The sequence below is a fragment of the Phocoena sinus genome, chromosome 18, assembly GCF_008692025.1.
Source record: "Phocoena sinus isolate mPhoSin1 chromosome 18, mPhoSin1.pri, whole genome shotgun sequence".
Taxonomy (NCBI): Eukaryota; Metazoa; Chordata; class Mammalia; order Artiodactyla; family Phocoenidae; genus Phocoena; species Phocoena sinus.
In genome coordinates this window covers 72,319,259-72,334,566 of record NC_045780.1, presented here as the reverse complement: position 1 = coordinate 72,334,566, position 15,308 = coordinate 72,319,259, and positions in this window count along the sequence as shown.

Below are 15,308 nucleotides of genomic sequence, written 5' to 3'. Positions count from 1 at the left end.
CTGAGAAGATATGAAGAGACACAGAATCAAACGGAATCTGTTTGAATTCCCATGGACATTCACTGCTGCAGAAGAATGGTTAGCTCTTTGTGGAGACGTCGAGTGCATTACACCTCTGAGGAGTCTGTGACTGCAGACTATTTGAAGTCAATGAAGCAGTCAGACAGTTAGACCCAGCTTTCCATCTGGCTTAAGTGAGTAATCATCTCATTTCCTTTATACTATTTCTTGACATCCACAACCATTTCATACCCTGCTTCTAGAAAAAAAAAAAGAAAATAATCCTCGACCTGGAGCAGTAATTCTATGCTTGTGTTGATTCTGGAGGTCACTTTCAGCAGTGGGCATCATTATAAATATATTTTTTAATAGGTCTTTGACGGAGTATAATTGCTTTACAATACTGTGTTAGTTTCATTATATTTTTAAATGAAAAGCAAGTGAAAAATATTAATATGCTTGTTTTCTTTTAAAACTTTTTTTTCACTTACTGGTTCCTGCACTTTATGATTTATAAATATTTACAAATATTTATACATTTGTTATTTACGTATAAGTAATAAAATCTAAAATAAAATATTTGTCAAAATCAAATAACTTAACTTTTCCTTAGTTAACACTGTTTGAGATTTTGTGCTTTGTCCATAATCATATTATCATTTCTGGTTCTTGTAAAGTCAAATAGCTTCTCGAAACTGGGACTTCACCAATAAGATTGTGTTTGGAAGAATTCAAGTGCATAGCAAAGTATTAATACTTAATCAAAATTGCCTACATTAATATTGCTAAAATTGTATTTTTTAGTACTAATAGTAATAGTTTACTTTTGTGTATATTTTTCTCAGTCCTTTATTTTTAAACTTTCAGAGGTATTTGATCAATTCAACTTTATCTCTGGCAATGTATGACAAAGAATTTATTGTAGATGTGCCCAAGGATTTTATACAACAATGTTGATAGCAGCATCATTTTTAATCGTGAGCTATCGGGAGCAATATAATTACCAACAATGAGGCTTCTGTTAAAGACATCTATTTATGAATATGGAATAGAGGCAGTAATTAAAATAAAATTTTAGAATATTTAGTGACATTGGGACAAGTTAATAATTTCTTTTCAGAAAAATCAGGCTACATAGCTGTAAGAAACAATTTGGTCCACTTTTAAAATTAGTGTGCTTTTGTGTTTGAACAGAATATACAACTGAACTAACTGTAACAAATTGCAACAAATATCATTACTTTGCTGGCTGATTAAATGTGATTTTTACATTCCATTCATGTGTTTTACTGGGTTCAGTGTTATGCCTTATGCCTTATGAATGTTATCAGATAAATATAAAAATATTATGAAAGTAGAAAATTACATTAAGTAACTGGACTGGAATTTGAGGAGTGAGGATATTAGGAAAATATTAATAAGCGTATGTGTCTAATCAGAAAGGCATCTTATGAGAGAAAGTACTGAAAATGTGACTTAGAGAGAAAACAGTTGAAAGGACAATTACTGTATAGTACCTTAGAAAGAACAACAAAGAGAGAAGTAAGTAGATTATATATATAGTGTATGATAATTGCTATGACCTTCACTGGTCACCTAAGATGTGACCAGAAGGAAGTAAAGGGATTTGGAGTTGGGTGAGTGATGGACAGGAATAAAGGGAGAGTGATAGGGTGAAGAGGTGACGGAGGGAGAAAGTTATGGTTAGGATGACATAGAGATGTTCTAGACATGGGCACAAAACAGTCCACAGTCAGATGGCTTCTAAAAATACATAAAAATGAAGTATTCGCCTCCTATAGTGAACCCTTTACATATCATGGGTAATTATGCTGCAGAATAGGAAGAAGCTTTTGCATATGGATATACCCAAGACATGTCCCGGTTTTTCGCAGTATTTATAGACAAAATGTTATAGTGCAAGAGATGTGTGCTAAGCATTACTGAGCAATTGCTTGAGGTCTATGAAGGTAGTAAAGTGAGGAAGCGATTTGCACCTGTAAAAGGATCAGGTCAAAAGTCAATTGTCCTTCGACAGATGAATGGATAAGAAGATGTGGTACATATATACAATGGAATATTACTCAGTCATAGAAAGGAACGAAATAGTGCCATTTGCAGAGATATGGATGGACCTAGGGACTGTCATGCAGAGTGAAGTAAGTCAGAAAGAAAAAAACAAATATCATATATTAATGCATATATGTGGAATCTAGAAAAATGGTATAGATGATCTCACTTGCAAAGCAGAAATAGAGACACAGACGTAGCGAACAAATGTATGGATACCAGTGGGGAATGGAAGGGTGGTGGGATGAAATGGAGGATTGGGATTGACATATATACACTATTGATACTATGTATAAAACAGATAACAAATGAGAATCTACTGTATAGCACAGGGAACTCTACTCAATGCTCTGTGGTGACCTAAATGGGAAGGAAATCCAGAAAAGAGAGGATATATGTATATGTATAGCTGATTCACTTTTCTGTACAGTAGAAACTAACACAACATTGTAAAGCAACTATACTCTAATAAAAATTTTAAGAAATATGTCAATTGTGTGTTCTCTGCTCCCTCTCTACCAACACTCATCAGGCTGGATTTTATAACACATTCCTTTGTTGGTTCTCCCTCCAGGAACAAAACTATGAACTTCTTGGTCTTTATATTCCTAAACCCTAGCAAGGTGCTCAATATAAATTTTAATGAGTAAATGGATGGATGGAGTATACATAAACAAAAATCCTTAAAGGATAGCAAAATTGCAAAGCTATATCTATGAGAAGAAATTATGGGTAAAATGTAATTCCATCACATTGTGGATTTTAGAGAAGAAAGACACCATGGAAAAAAGAAGAAAGGTCTATGAATAGTCACCAAAAAATAACTGAGTAGAAAAAAATTCTTTTCAGGAAAGTTTACTTAACTAATCTGTCAAATTTATTTTTATTTAATGATAGTGGAAAATCAAATGACTATGTATATTGATAGGTAATAATCATGCGTTTTGAAGTAATGGATCATTTATGGCTAAACGTATTTTAATTTGAAAATTTTACCCATCAACCTTAAAGTCAAGTTATATCTATAAGTGCCTACGTTGCCTTAAAATTAAGATTTAATAACTAAGTATCCTTATGTGAGAATACTCACTACTATTTCAATGATTTTAAAATGTAGACACTGCTTATCACTTGCATTAATTAGATTTACGTGATTTTTCACAAAATCCGTTCATTTCACAGACCTAACACAAAATTATGGGTCTTTTAGTAGTCTTGATTTGTTTGAGAAATAACAGAGGTAAATAAACTTAGGTGTAAAAATGATGAAATACTAAGATACACCTCAGATATATGCAAAATATTTTCCCCTAGAATGCAAGTGAAAAATAAACAAGCTTTTCTATACAATAATTTTTTTTCTTGGCAAATTTGTTAATTCATAAATAAACATAGACATGAATAGAAGAATATTTTAAGAAATGATTTCATATTTTACTGTGTTTCAGTTTCATAAATTAAGCGACCCACCTCCTTTCACTAAAGTATGTTGGCACCATAAGCTTTGGAAAATATTGATTTGCTCCCGACTGTACGTAAAGACATAATTTATGAATAAAGAAATGAGATTAAATCATCAAAATCTTACAAACTAAATGAGTTCTCACTTTTAAAAATTTAATAGGAAAGTTAAAGAAATAGATTTTCTTTAATAATTCATTTAATGGTTCTTGGCATTGAAAAATATGAGACTTTCCACATTTGACGTATCTTCCATGTAATTTTAAATATATTTGTAAAACTTCTAATAATTGAATCGTGTCATTTCCTTGCTTGAGCATCTCATATACCTATGATAGTTCCTCATTACTTCAAGAAAAAAACCTAAACACCTCAACATTGCACACAATGCCCTCCACAATCTGCTGTGTTCCACTCCTCCAAGCTCATCTCTTGAAGTCCTGTCCACTGACTCTGATTTACCGGCCATAGCTGGACTCTGAACACATGCTACTTTCACACCTCTATTTTTGACTATGCTAGCTTGTTTCCAGGGATACAATTTAAAGACAATGCAAAGAAGTTCATTTGCACCATTTTTTTAGATTCCACATATAAGTGATATCAATGAACTTATTTACAAAACAGTCACAGATGTAGAAAACAAACTTATGGTTACCAAGGGGGAAGGAAGGAGGATAAATGGTAGATCAGGATTGACATATACACACTACTATATATAAAATAGATAACTAATAAGGACCTACTGTATAGCACAGGGAACTCTACTCAATACTCTGTAATGACCTATATGGGAAAAGAATCTAAAAAAGAGTGGATACATGTATGTACAACTGATTCCCTTTGCTGTACAGCAGAAACTAACACAACAATGTAAATCAACTATACTCCAATAAAAATGAATTTAGGAAAAATCTCTATCTTCAGACTAAAAAAATAAACAATGTAAGTAACATCTTCTTGAAGTCCCTGCTCTTCAATCATAACTGAATACTGATCTTATCTCTTCCATAACACTAACTATATGTTTCTCTTTCTTTACCCATCACAGTCATCTATATTAATGTCTGTATACACATGATTATGTTTCAACATATTTACATATTTCAAGACCTAGAAATGCCTTCCACATTGCAATAGGTACTCAGCAACTGATTATAAGTGGATCAAATCATAAGAGGAAGAGAAGACCGAACTTATTCAGGAGACCAAAGGCCTAATTCTGGATTTTTTTACTAATAAGTACATTTCATCATGACACAACCAAAACAGTGATGCAGGATGATACAAATCTGAGCATGTATTCAGACTGAAATTGGCTCCATCACTTATGAGTATCTTATCTAATCTTGCTTATGTCTAGCTTGAGGTTAATTGTGTAGATTAACAATGAATGGACCTGCATGGAGTACTTAGAAAATAATAGAACACAAAAAATACAAAGATTATTTCATATATTTTCACTCTCACATTAAAAAAATGCTTAACTCTTTTATGACTCAGTTCATTCATCTTGAAGGAGGATTTTGAAATGGTTTCTAAATTTCTACTTATCTCTGATATTCTAATCCAATAATGACTTCACAGTGTTCAGTAGCATTAGTCTGTACATGTGAAACTCCTCTTATGGATCTGGAACCATGTAATACACAAACACATGAAGTAATCATATTTAATGCATGCCATAGTTTTTCAACTTGATTTGCTTAAGGCTTGTACTGTCTAGTGTCCTCTGCTTCCTTTTTTGTAAGCAAATTTGCAGCAAAAGTTTCCTTCCCTGCCTAATCTACAAAGTTGCTGAGGGATCAAATGACAACACATATGTGAACATCCTTAAAATAGAGGAAGGTGTGAAATAAGTATGGAGTATTTTTGTATCTTACATTTATAGTTTGAACATTATTTTTATTATCTAGATACTTACAAAACTCCTGATCAGTGGCTATCTATTTACAGCACATCCATTCATAGGTAAGGAATCTGAGGTTCAGAGTGCAAGTGGCTTGCCCCAGGTCTCCTAGCCAAGGAGTGGAATTCTGATTCAAACCCAGATTTTCTCACTCCTGATCCAGTTCCCTTTTCCCTACACTAAAATGTTTTCAATAATTATCTTTACTATGAGGCTGTAGGAAATAAAGCAACATATCTATAGAGTCTTCCAATCTACGAATAAATTAGCTGTAACTGAAATACCAAGAAGACTTTATCAATTCAGACATCAGCAAGGTCAAGCATTAATAACAAGATGGTGTATAGATAAATTTACACCTCGATTTTATAGTGTAGAACTGCTTTATTATTGCTACCTAAATTCATTTTTCATGACGCCTGCTGAGCCAACATAGGTTAAAAGTCACATGAAAAGAATTATCCCTACGATAATTTCCCTCCTCTGGACTTTACAGTTTCAGCAGTCACATTACCAGCACATCACATTTGCCTAACGAGAGTATCACAGACCTTACTGTCAAAACTAGAACATTTTTGAAAGTAAAAAAGGGATCCATGTATACTTACTTCAAGACATAAGGTCACTCTATGCCTAACCAACCACTCTCTTTACTTTATTATAACTTTTAATAAAAGAGTGGGAGAATAAGATAGAAGTAAGGTTGAAATATAGAGATTATCAGAGAAAATCAAAATATTAAATTTGAATGTAGGTCTTGAACCTAATGATGTTATTTATTTTATTTTATTTTTTTATGCGGTGCGCGGGCCTCTCACTGTTGTGGCCTCTCCCGTTGCGGAGCACAGGCTCCAGACGCACAGGCTCAGCGGCCGTGGCTCACAGGCTCAGACGCTCCGCGGCATGTGGGATCTTCCCAGACCAGGGCACGAACCCGTGTCCCCTGCATCGGCAGGCGGACTCTCAACCACTGCGCCACCAGGGAAGCCCTAATGATGTTATTAATGAACCTTTGGCACATATAATTAGAATAAAGGAAAAATACTTTTAAGTGCTTATTTGCTCATGAATTTAGCCATTCACACTTTCACTTAATCAAAAATAGTATTTTACCATCAAGAACCTTCTTTCAAAAGGTATACATTTCCAAGTAGAAGATGGATAATTTCTGGAGATCTAATATAGTGAATATAGTTAACAAATATTATATATTAAAATTTGCTAAAAAAGTAGATCTTAAGTATTCTCACCACAAAAAAGAAATGGAGTTATGTGACTTGATGGTGTTAGCTAACTGTATAGTGGTAGTCGTATACAGTATATGGGTATCAAATCAAGACATTGCACACCTTAAACCTATACAAAGTCATATGTCAATCATATCTCAATAAAGCTGGAAATTTAAAAAAAAGAACCTTATTTAACTCCTTCATCAGCAACTACTCCTTTCATTTACCTTGCTTTGTACCAAAATTCCTTATATGAATCACTGGTTCTCATGATCTTTTCAACTCTTTTTACTATTGCTTCTTAGACTCATTCCAGTTGGCCTCTTTCCTCATTCAATGAATGCATGATAATGCTTCTGCCAACGTCTTCATTTAACTTTCTGGGATGAGGACCTCTCTTTGTGTTATGCAACAGATTACTCTTTTTTTTTTTTTTTTTGGCCATACCGCACAACATGCGGGATCTTAGTTCTTCCACCAGGGATCAAACCTGCTCTCTCTGCAGTGGAAGCGCAGTCTTAACCACTGGACCTCCAGGGAAGTCCCAGATTACTCAGCATATATACTAATGAGGGTGCCATTGTAAATTCTCATTGAGGTTAATAAAACTTTATTCCTTATCTCTATTTTAAAAACATATACATGGACTAACACCCCTTGAAATAAAATAAATATTCTTAAATCCATGCTGATATAAATAAATTGAGTAAATAAATAAATGGAAAATTAAAGAAACCACTTTCCTCATGGAAGCATTTCAATCAACACATGCAGTAGGAAAAAGAACCTAGAAAATCACCAGACATAGAGAATGGACTTGAGGACACGGGGAGGGGGAAGGGTAAGCTGGGATGAAGTGAGAGAGTGGCATGGTCATATATCCACTCCCAAATGTTAAATAGATAGCTAGTGGGAAGCAGCTGCATAGCGCAGGGAGATCAGCTCGGTGCTTTGTGATCACCTAGAGAGGTGGGATAGGGAGGGTGGGAGGGAGACGCTAGAGGGAGGGGTTATGGGGATATATGTATATGTATAGCTGATTCACTTTGTTATACAGCAGAAACTAACACACCATTGTAAAGCAATTATACTCCAATAAAGATGTTGAAAAAGAAAAAAAAAATCTCAGTAATTCTAGCTACAGGAAAGATTCACTAATGCATGCTAAAATTAGTGGGAAAAAGAAAGGTGTCTGTCAATCTACCTATCTATCATCTATCTATCTATCTATCTATCTATCTATCTACCTATCTATCCTAGTGTCCTAGTATAGGAGCCCAGCAACTTTAGCAGGAGAGCTGTAGCTAAGCAAGCACTAGCCAGAGCTTCTCCTGGGTGCACTGGAAGCCATCTCCTGAGGTGGGAGCGCTGGAGCCAGAATCCAGCACAGGTCACAGCTTTTCCCTGGGCACATCAGAAGCTGCCATCTTGAAGGGGTGGCTGGTTCCGGAGGCGCTAGAGTCAGAACCCAGCATGGGCTGGGGCTTCTCTGAGGGCACACATGGGGTCCCTGGGTCGGCAGGGATGTTGGAGCTGGACTTGTTTGTGGGATGGGAGGCATGGAGGGCAACCTTGGCAGGCTGGTTAGAGTCCCCACCGCTCTTCAATCCTCTGCCCCTGTGCAGGGTCTTGGAGAGAGTAAGAGTACACACTTTTAGTGCTGAGTGTCAGTTTGCTAGAGCCCTCTGGCTTTCCTGGTTGTAGTCCCCATTTTTTTTCAAAACCAGTGAAGGGGGCTTGTCTTCCCAGTGTTGGTCTCCAGAGTGGGGTGCCCGCTGTGGGGCTCCAGCCCCTTGCTCCTTAGGGAGGACCTCTGAGTTTGTGACACACCCCTCCTCTTTTGGGTTGCCTGCTGGGGGCGTGGGTCCTAACTAGGTCCCTTCTCTTTCCCTCCTACCTGTCCCGATGTTTTTTGTTTTGTTTTTTTCATTTTGTTTTTATCCTTACTTGTAAAAGAGCTATTGTGCTAGTCTTCACGTTGTTCTCAGAGAGAGTTGTTCTATGTGTAGCTGTAGTTTAGGTGTGTTCGTGGGAGAAGTTGAGTTGGGGGTCTTCCTACTCCGCCATCTCCATCTCGCTGCCTACAGTGTAACTTTAAAATCTCTTTCTCATTATTTACTATTCACATGTGGGTGAACAGAACAGTTATCCCCTCTTATTAATTACACTAAAGATAGTTCAGTCACAAAATATGATTGAGCATTTGGAAATATAACACTTTAGAAAACATATTAATAAGTTACTTAAGTTTTTTTTTTTTTTTTTTTTTTTATGCGTTACGCGGGCCTCTCACTGCTGTGGCCTCTCCCGTTGCGGAGGACAGGCTCCGGACGCGCAGGCTCAGCGGCCATGGCTCACGGGCCCAGCCGCTCCGCGGCATGTGGGATCCTCCCAGACCGGGGCACGAACCCGTGTCCCCTGCATCGGCAGGCGGACTCTCAACCACTGCGCCACCAGGGAAGCCCGTTACTTAAGTTTTTTAAGCATATCTAACTTGCTGGATCAGTTAGTTAATGCTAATACTTCAAGCTTCTCTTTGATAGTTATTATTGATTTCAGTTAACATTTTGAACGTCCTTCCATTTCTTAGCTGTGGAATGCTAGGAACTATACCTTCTATTAAGCCTTGAAGTCCGTAAGTTAAATTTCTTTAAATTTCAAAGATTTCAAAGGTATTTGCAGAGATAAAAATCCCACTTGTGGAAGAATAGTGTGTCATTTCATTCAGTAATTCAATAAATAATTAGTACCTACCATGTGCCAGATATAATATTCTAAGATTATCTGTTATTTTACTGAGCATATTATAGGTATAATACATGCTCAGTTGGAACAGGTCAAAAATATTTACCTTTGATGATGTAATATAGCTTTCAATATAGCTTGTGCTATTGTTATTTTTCTAGAAGTATTGTCTTCTTTTCTCCAAAGAGAAGATTATAGATGTTCTGTAAACTTTTAATCTCATCTGTTGTAAAAATTTGAAGACAAACAATAATACACGAAACAACTGAAGCCACATATGTCATCATTATTGATTTTTGTCTTAAAATATGCAAAGGACTTTGGATATTCTATTGATTCATTGCCTGGCTTTGTTTCAATTTTAAAATTAAAATTGATTTTTAGGTCTTTGATTTGTTTGGGGTCAAAGTGTTAAAATGTGTATTCTGTAAGAAGAAAGAGATGTACATACAAAGAAGAGAGTGTTTATGAAGGTCAACCTTTTCCAGGATAATTCCAGAATAATACTTTTGCCATTCTGAACATTATCAGGAGGATTCTAGAGCTGGAAATTGTGTTATTAAGTATACAGCAATCATCTGTTAAATTGGGAGAGTCTTCATTTCACATCAGGAACCACATGGTTACTATAACCATTATTTATGTTTTTATGATTGTACGTATTTATTTTGAGGGATGCTTGAGGAGCAAGTACCAGAATCACTCCAAGAATTTAAGACGTATTTGCCAAGTCAACATTCTTTAGGATATTACTTCCCAGGAAGCTGGGAGAGAAGAAGCACTTTCTTTTTTGAGACTGTGTAACCACCAAATATGGGCCAGGAATGCACATGAGAATCAGGTTAGTGCTAGACATAATTCCTTACATGTGATTCCTTTATTCCATTTCCAACGCTCAACCTAAAATCAGGCACTTTCAGAAAGTCCCGTACAAATCATTGAGTTTTCCAGGTCTGGAGCTGGCCCAAAAAACATAAATATGACCACAGGTCATATCCGTAGTCATATATCAGGATCCTCTGAATTCCTGGGAGAATACTGTTTAAAGGATACAGTCAAGGGGAAAATTAGTGGCATAATCAGTGGCGAATTGACATATTCTCAAAAATCATTGCAAAACTTTCTTGGATATGAATAGTTTAATTATTTATATATTATGCTTTCAGAGAAATGCTGAAAAAGTTAAAGTGATTATAATAAGAAGTATATGCATGGGAAAGGTGTAATCTACAGCATGGAGCCAATATACAAGGTAATCTTAGCAATCAATGTAATCTTGAAGTCGAGGGAGATTATTGATTCGACATGCACTCACTCAATTTTGGCACCTTTGTTTCCCATAGGGGTTAAATTGGTAGAATTCATTCTCTCAGGCAGGAACCTCAGGCTATAGCTCCTGTGCTAGGGAGGCCCAAGGAATTCATACCATTACAATGCACCCGAAGAAAGCAGTGAGTCATTAAGAGATCCAATTCATAGAATGTATAAAGTGGCCATACAGAACAGTATTAACAGAAACAAGAATATGAGTTTATGATAAGTTCCATAAGCTCTTTATCACAGAACCCATTACAGGAATAAGCTGAGAGAAATCAATGTTATTAGTAAAGCTATCCTTTGTAATATCACAGCTAATAAAATAACAAAAAATGTACCATGCAATCAAAGGCAAACTGATTTTCTTTTAACGTTGAGTATGGATGTCTATATTTCTCATGTGTACTCTCTCCAAGTGGTAGTGAAGATAATAACTTCTTTCACAAATATCTTTAGTGGAAATATGCAACATAATTTCAACGTCAAGAAATTGGCTCTTGATTACTGGAAAACTCAAACAGAAAGTGCTCTTTTGAGTATAGCTATGTGTGTTTTTTAATTAAATTAGTTTAATGGAATTTTGAGTATCTTAGAACAATAATGTTTGTACCTAGAATTGTTAATATATGATACTCCATGGACTTAAAATGTAATAAAAAGAAGAATTTCAGAATTATGTTCTCAGGAGAAAAACATTCAGTAAAATGTTTTTGAGCATTTCTAGATCTAAAAAGAAGAGATGGGGGAGTAAGGGATTTAACATTTTGGAGCCAGTCAGGTGGGATTAGGACCCACCCCATCAGCCTCATTTTAAATTAATTTTCTTTTTTAAAGGCCCCATCACCAAACACAGTCATATGCTGAGGTAGCAGGGTTAGGGTTTCGACATATGAATTCGGGGGTTGGGGACACAGTTCAGTCCATGACAACTTGCAGAAAGGAATGACCAAGCCCATGAAAGAAATAAGTCAGAGACTGTCAAAAGGCTTTTGGTGTGTCTCAGAATAAACACTTTTTTTGCTCATGACTGAATTAACTATCAACCCATCCAAGAAACAACTCCTCTTGGAAAATGAGGTTTGGAAATTGTGAAAAACAACATCTTGCAAAAATAAAAATTGTCATGTCCTTATTGACTCAACCAAATGGAAATATCTCATAGTCTGGCAAAACAAGCTTCACTTTAAATCGAAATAAAAAGTCAGAACCACATTATGTATTTAAAACTTTGAAAAAAATGTCATCATCATAGTGTCCTGTCATCATATACAAATCCAGTGAAAACCCTCAGAACCATATAAAGATGAGTATATTCCTTCTGTAATCTTACTTGTGAAAGGGACTCTCCACAGCTTGTGAAACACACTCACTTTCCTTGAATCTGGCAACATCCCCAATAAATTATGCAGTTCCATATGGTCTGGAAATAGCTCCTATTACTTTCCTTATCTTTCCAAAATGAGGGCTATTTGGATAAATAATGGACATTATGAGCAATTTAAGTTGTTCTTGTCTGTATATGTATATATATTAGCTGTATTTGGTTTCTTCTTTCCTATTATTTCATCAGACACAGTAAGTCAAGAAGGTATTCATCTATTCCTAAACACTAAATCATAATTCTTTGTAAAAGCAAAAGAACTGATGCCTTGCCAAGAATACAAAAACTGTAATTTGAGTAAATGCTAGCTTCCATAATGGGTTTTGGATAAATAGATCATTTATTACAAATACATAAATGAATGTTAACATCCAAATGCCAGTATGCCTCTAGATTGAGAAGGCTGTTTTCAAATGGAGAAGCTGGCTTAGTTAGGCTTATCCAGAAAGCTCCCACCACACGTTGATTAAATACATCCTTGAGAGAGTGCATGTTTTGTTCTGAGTTGTGGCCTACACAGCCAACTCAGCCGTGAGTCTGATACCAAGATTCAGCTTCTATCTGAAATAGACTAGAGTCACTAAGAGATTCTATGGGACTGGGAACACAGTCTTGAAGAATTCTCATCAGCAATTCTGTTCTAGTCTTTAATTGCCTCTATCCTAACCCTAATCCTAGTCAACAACAATTTCATGCTTCATTCTCCTGCCATGCAGAAACTAACAGCTCTCACTGAGATGTAAATCAGATAAGCCATTTCTATGCCACTTGCAGAAGTTTCTTTTTATTATCCTTTTACTTATTTTCATTTGCTTGTCACCTTATCTACTTTTTAACATCTTTTCCTTTTAAAACTTGAGAACAAAAAATTTAAGAGTTTAAGAAAAGAGTGATGGATACAATCTGTGCCCTACATAAAGTCAAAATGTTCCCTTCCTTGCCCCCGAAAGAGCTCTTAGTGAATTCTGAGAACACAGTATTACTTGACATAAGAATCCTCTTTCTCATTCAAAATGAATGCCTTGAAACAAACTCAACCCAGTGACAATTTGACGACATTGCTTTAAAACCACAAAACTGCAAGTCAGGGAACCACAAGCCAGACTTCCTCTGGGAGGCATAATGATATCAGGAGTAGAAAGTTCCAAGAAAAGGGCTAGGAAAACGCAGCATCAAGGATTCTTTTCAGCAATTAAACATGATGGGGGGGGGGAATTATTGTCTTGTACATTATCCAGAGTAACATTTTTCCTGCCACACTCTATTCTTGTACTTATTTTTTTATTAAATTGCATACAGAAAACAGTACATGTTGTAATTATGCATCTTGAATGCTCACAAAGGGATCTCGCCTGTATAACCATCTCCAGTAGATCAAGAACACGTCCAACGCTCAGATATTCCTTTTGTGCCCTCTTCCAGTCGGTTCCCCTACCCCTCCTCCTGACATTTACCAGCAGAGTAGTTTTGTTTGGTTTTGTTCTTTATGTACATCAAATCAAACAGTGTGTGCTCTGTGTCTGGTTTCATTCACCTTGGTGTGGACAGTTGTCCACTGTGCATTCACATTGTCATCTAGAATATCATGGTGTGAATAAACCTCTATACTGATCATGGGCATTTGGGTAGGTTCCAGTTTGTTGCTGTCACAAATATTGTCATTGTAAACATTCTATCTAGTGTGTGCTTTTGGTTCACATATGTATGCATTTTTGTGGGTTTACATCTACGAGTAGAATTGCTGGAATATAAGCTATGCTTTGCAACATTACCAGAATTTTCCAAAGTGGTTCGAAGGGGTTGTTACCAATTAATATTTCTGCCAGCAGTGCCAGAACCTTTCAGTTTTCCCAGTCTTGCGAACATTTTGTATAATTCTTTATTTTATAATTTTTAGCTTTGTTTATTGTTGCTTCCTCTTTTAAGTCATTTGGTAGTGCATGGTATTATTGTATTATAAGTCTAATTTACTCTTCCTTGATGAATAAGGATCTACTTTGACAATTACCTCCCTGTTTTCCCCTCCCCGCTCCCAGCCTCTGACAACCATCAATCCACTCCCTGCTTCTGTGAGTTTGACTATTTTAGATTCCTCATATAAGGAGTATCATATAGTGTTTGTCTTTCTGTATTTGGCTTATTTTGCCTTAGTATAATGTTCTCCAAATCCATCCATGTTGTTGCAAATGGCAGGACTTCCTTCGTTTTTGAAGGCTGATTATTCTATTATATATATGTATACAACGCAAGCCGAGGAATATGTTTATGACATAGTGGTGGTGATGGTTTCACAGATGTATACTGATCTCCAAACTCGTCAAAGTGTATACATTAAATATGTAAAGCTTTTTGTATGCCAATCATGGCTCAATAAAAATGTACAAAAATCCAAAGAATCTATTGATATTTTCATATATTTATTGATCATGTGTTTACATTTTTGGCAACATGCCTGCTGAAGTCTTTTGATATTTTTCTGTTAGGTTGTCTGCCTTTTTCTTATTGATTTGTATTTGAATTTTTTTAATATTCTAGATATATGCATTTGTTGAAGGAATGCACTGGAAATATTTTCCCTCACTGTGGGTTGCTTTTTCAGGAGTGATTTTGAGCTCCTATTGAAGAAATTTTTGCCAACTTTGGGACTAAAAGATGTTTCACATTTTTATGTTTTTAGGTTACCTTTCACATGAATATCTTTATGCCATCTGGAAATAATTTTGTGTGTGTGATTGAGGTATATCTGATTGACTCAATATCATTTATATTAAAGATCATATTATGTCCACTGTATTGAAGTGTTATCTTAGATAAAACCCAGGCAAATATTTATAAATATTATATATGAATAGGTTTGGTTCTGGCCTCTATTCTAGTCCATAGACCATTTTTTCTATTCATGTTACAATACCACATTATCTTAATTATTATAGATTTATAATAATTTTTAGTATCTGGAAATGTACATACTACAGCTTTTTTGTTCTCTTCAAGATTTCTATGGCTATTCCTAACCCCTTGCATTTACACTTGAGTTTTAGATTTGATCTTCATTATAATACTTTATTTTTAAATACAGATTTTATTTTGATTTATTTTGAAGCCACTTATTACTCGATTCAATAAATTATGCAGCTACTTAATAATGTTATTTCTATAAGCTTCAAAAATTAAGTTTGTCTTTCCTTACTATTTT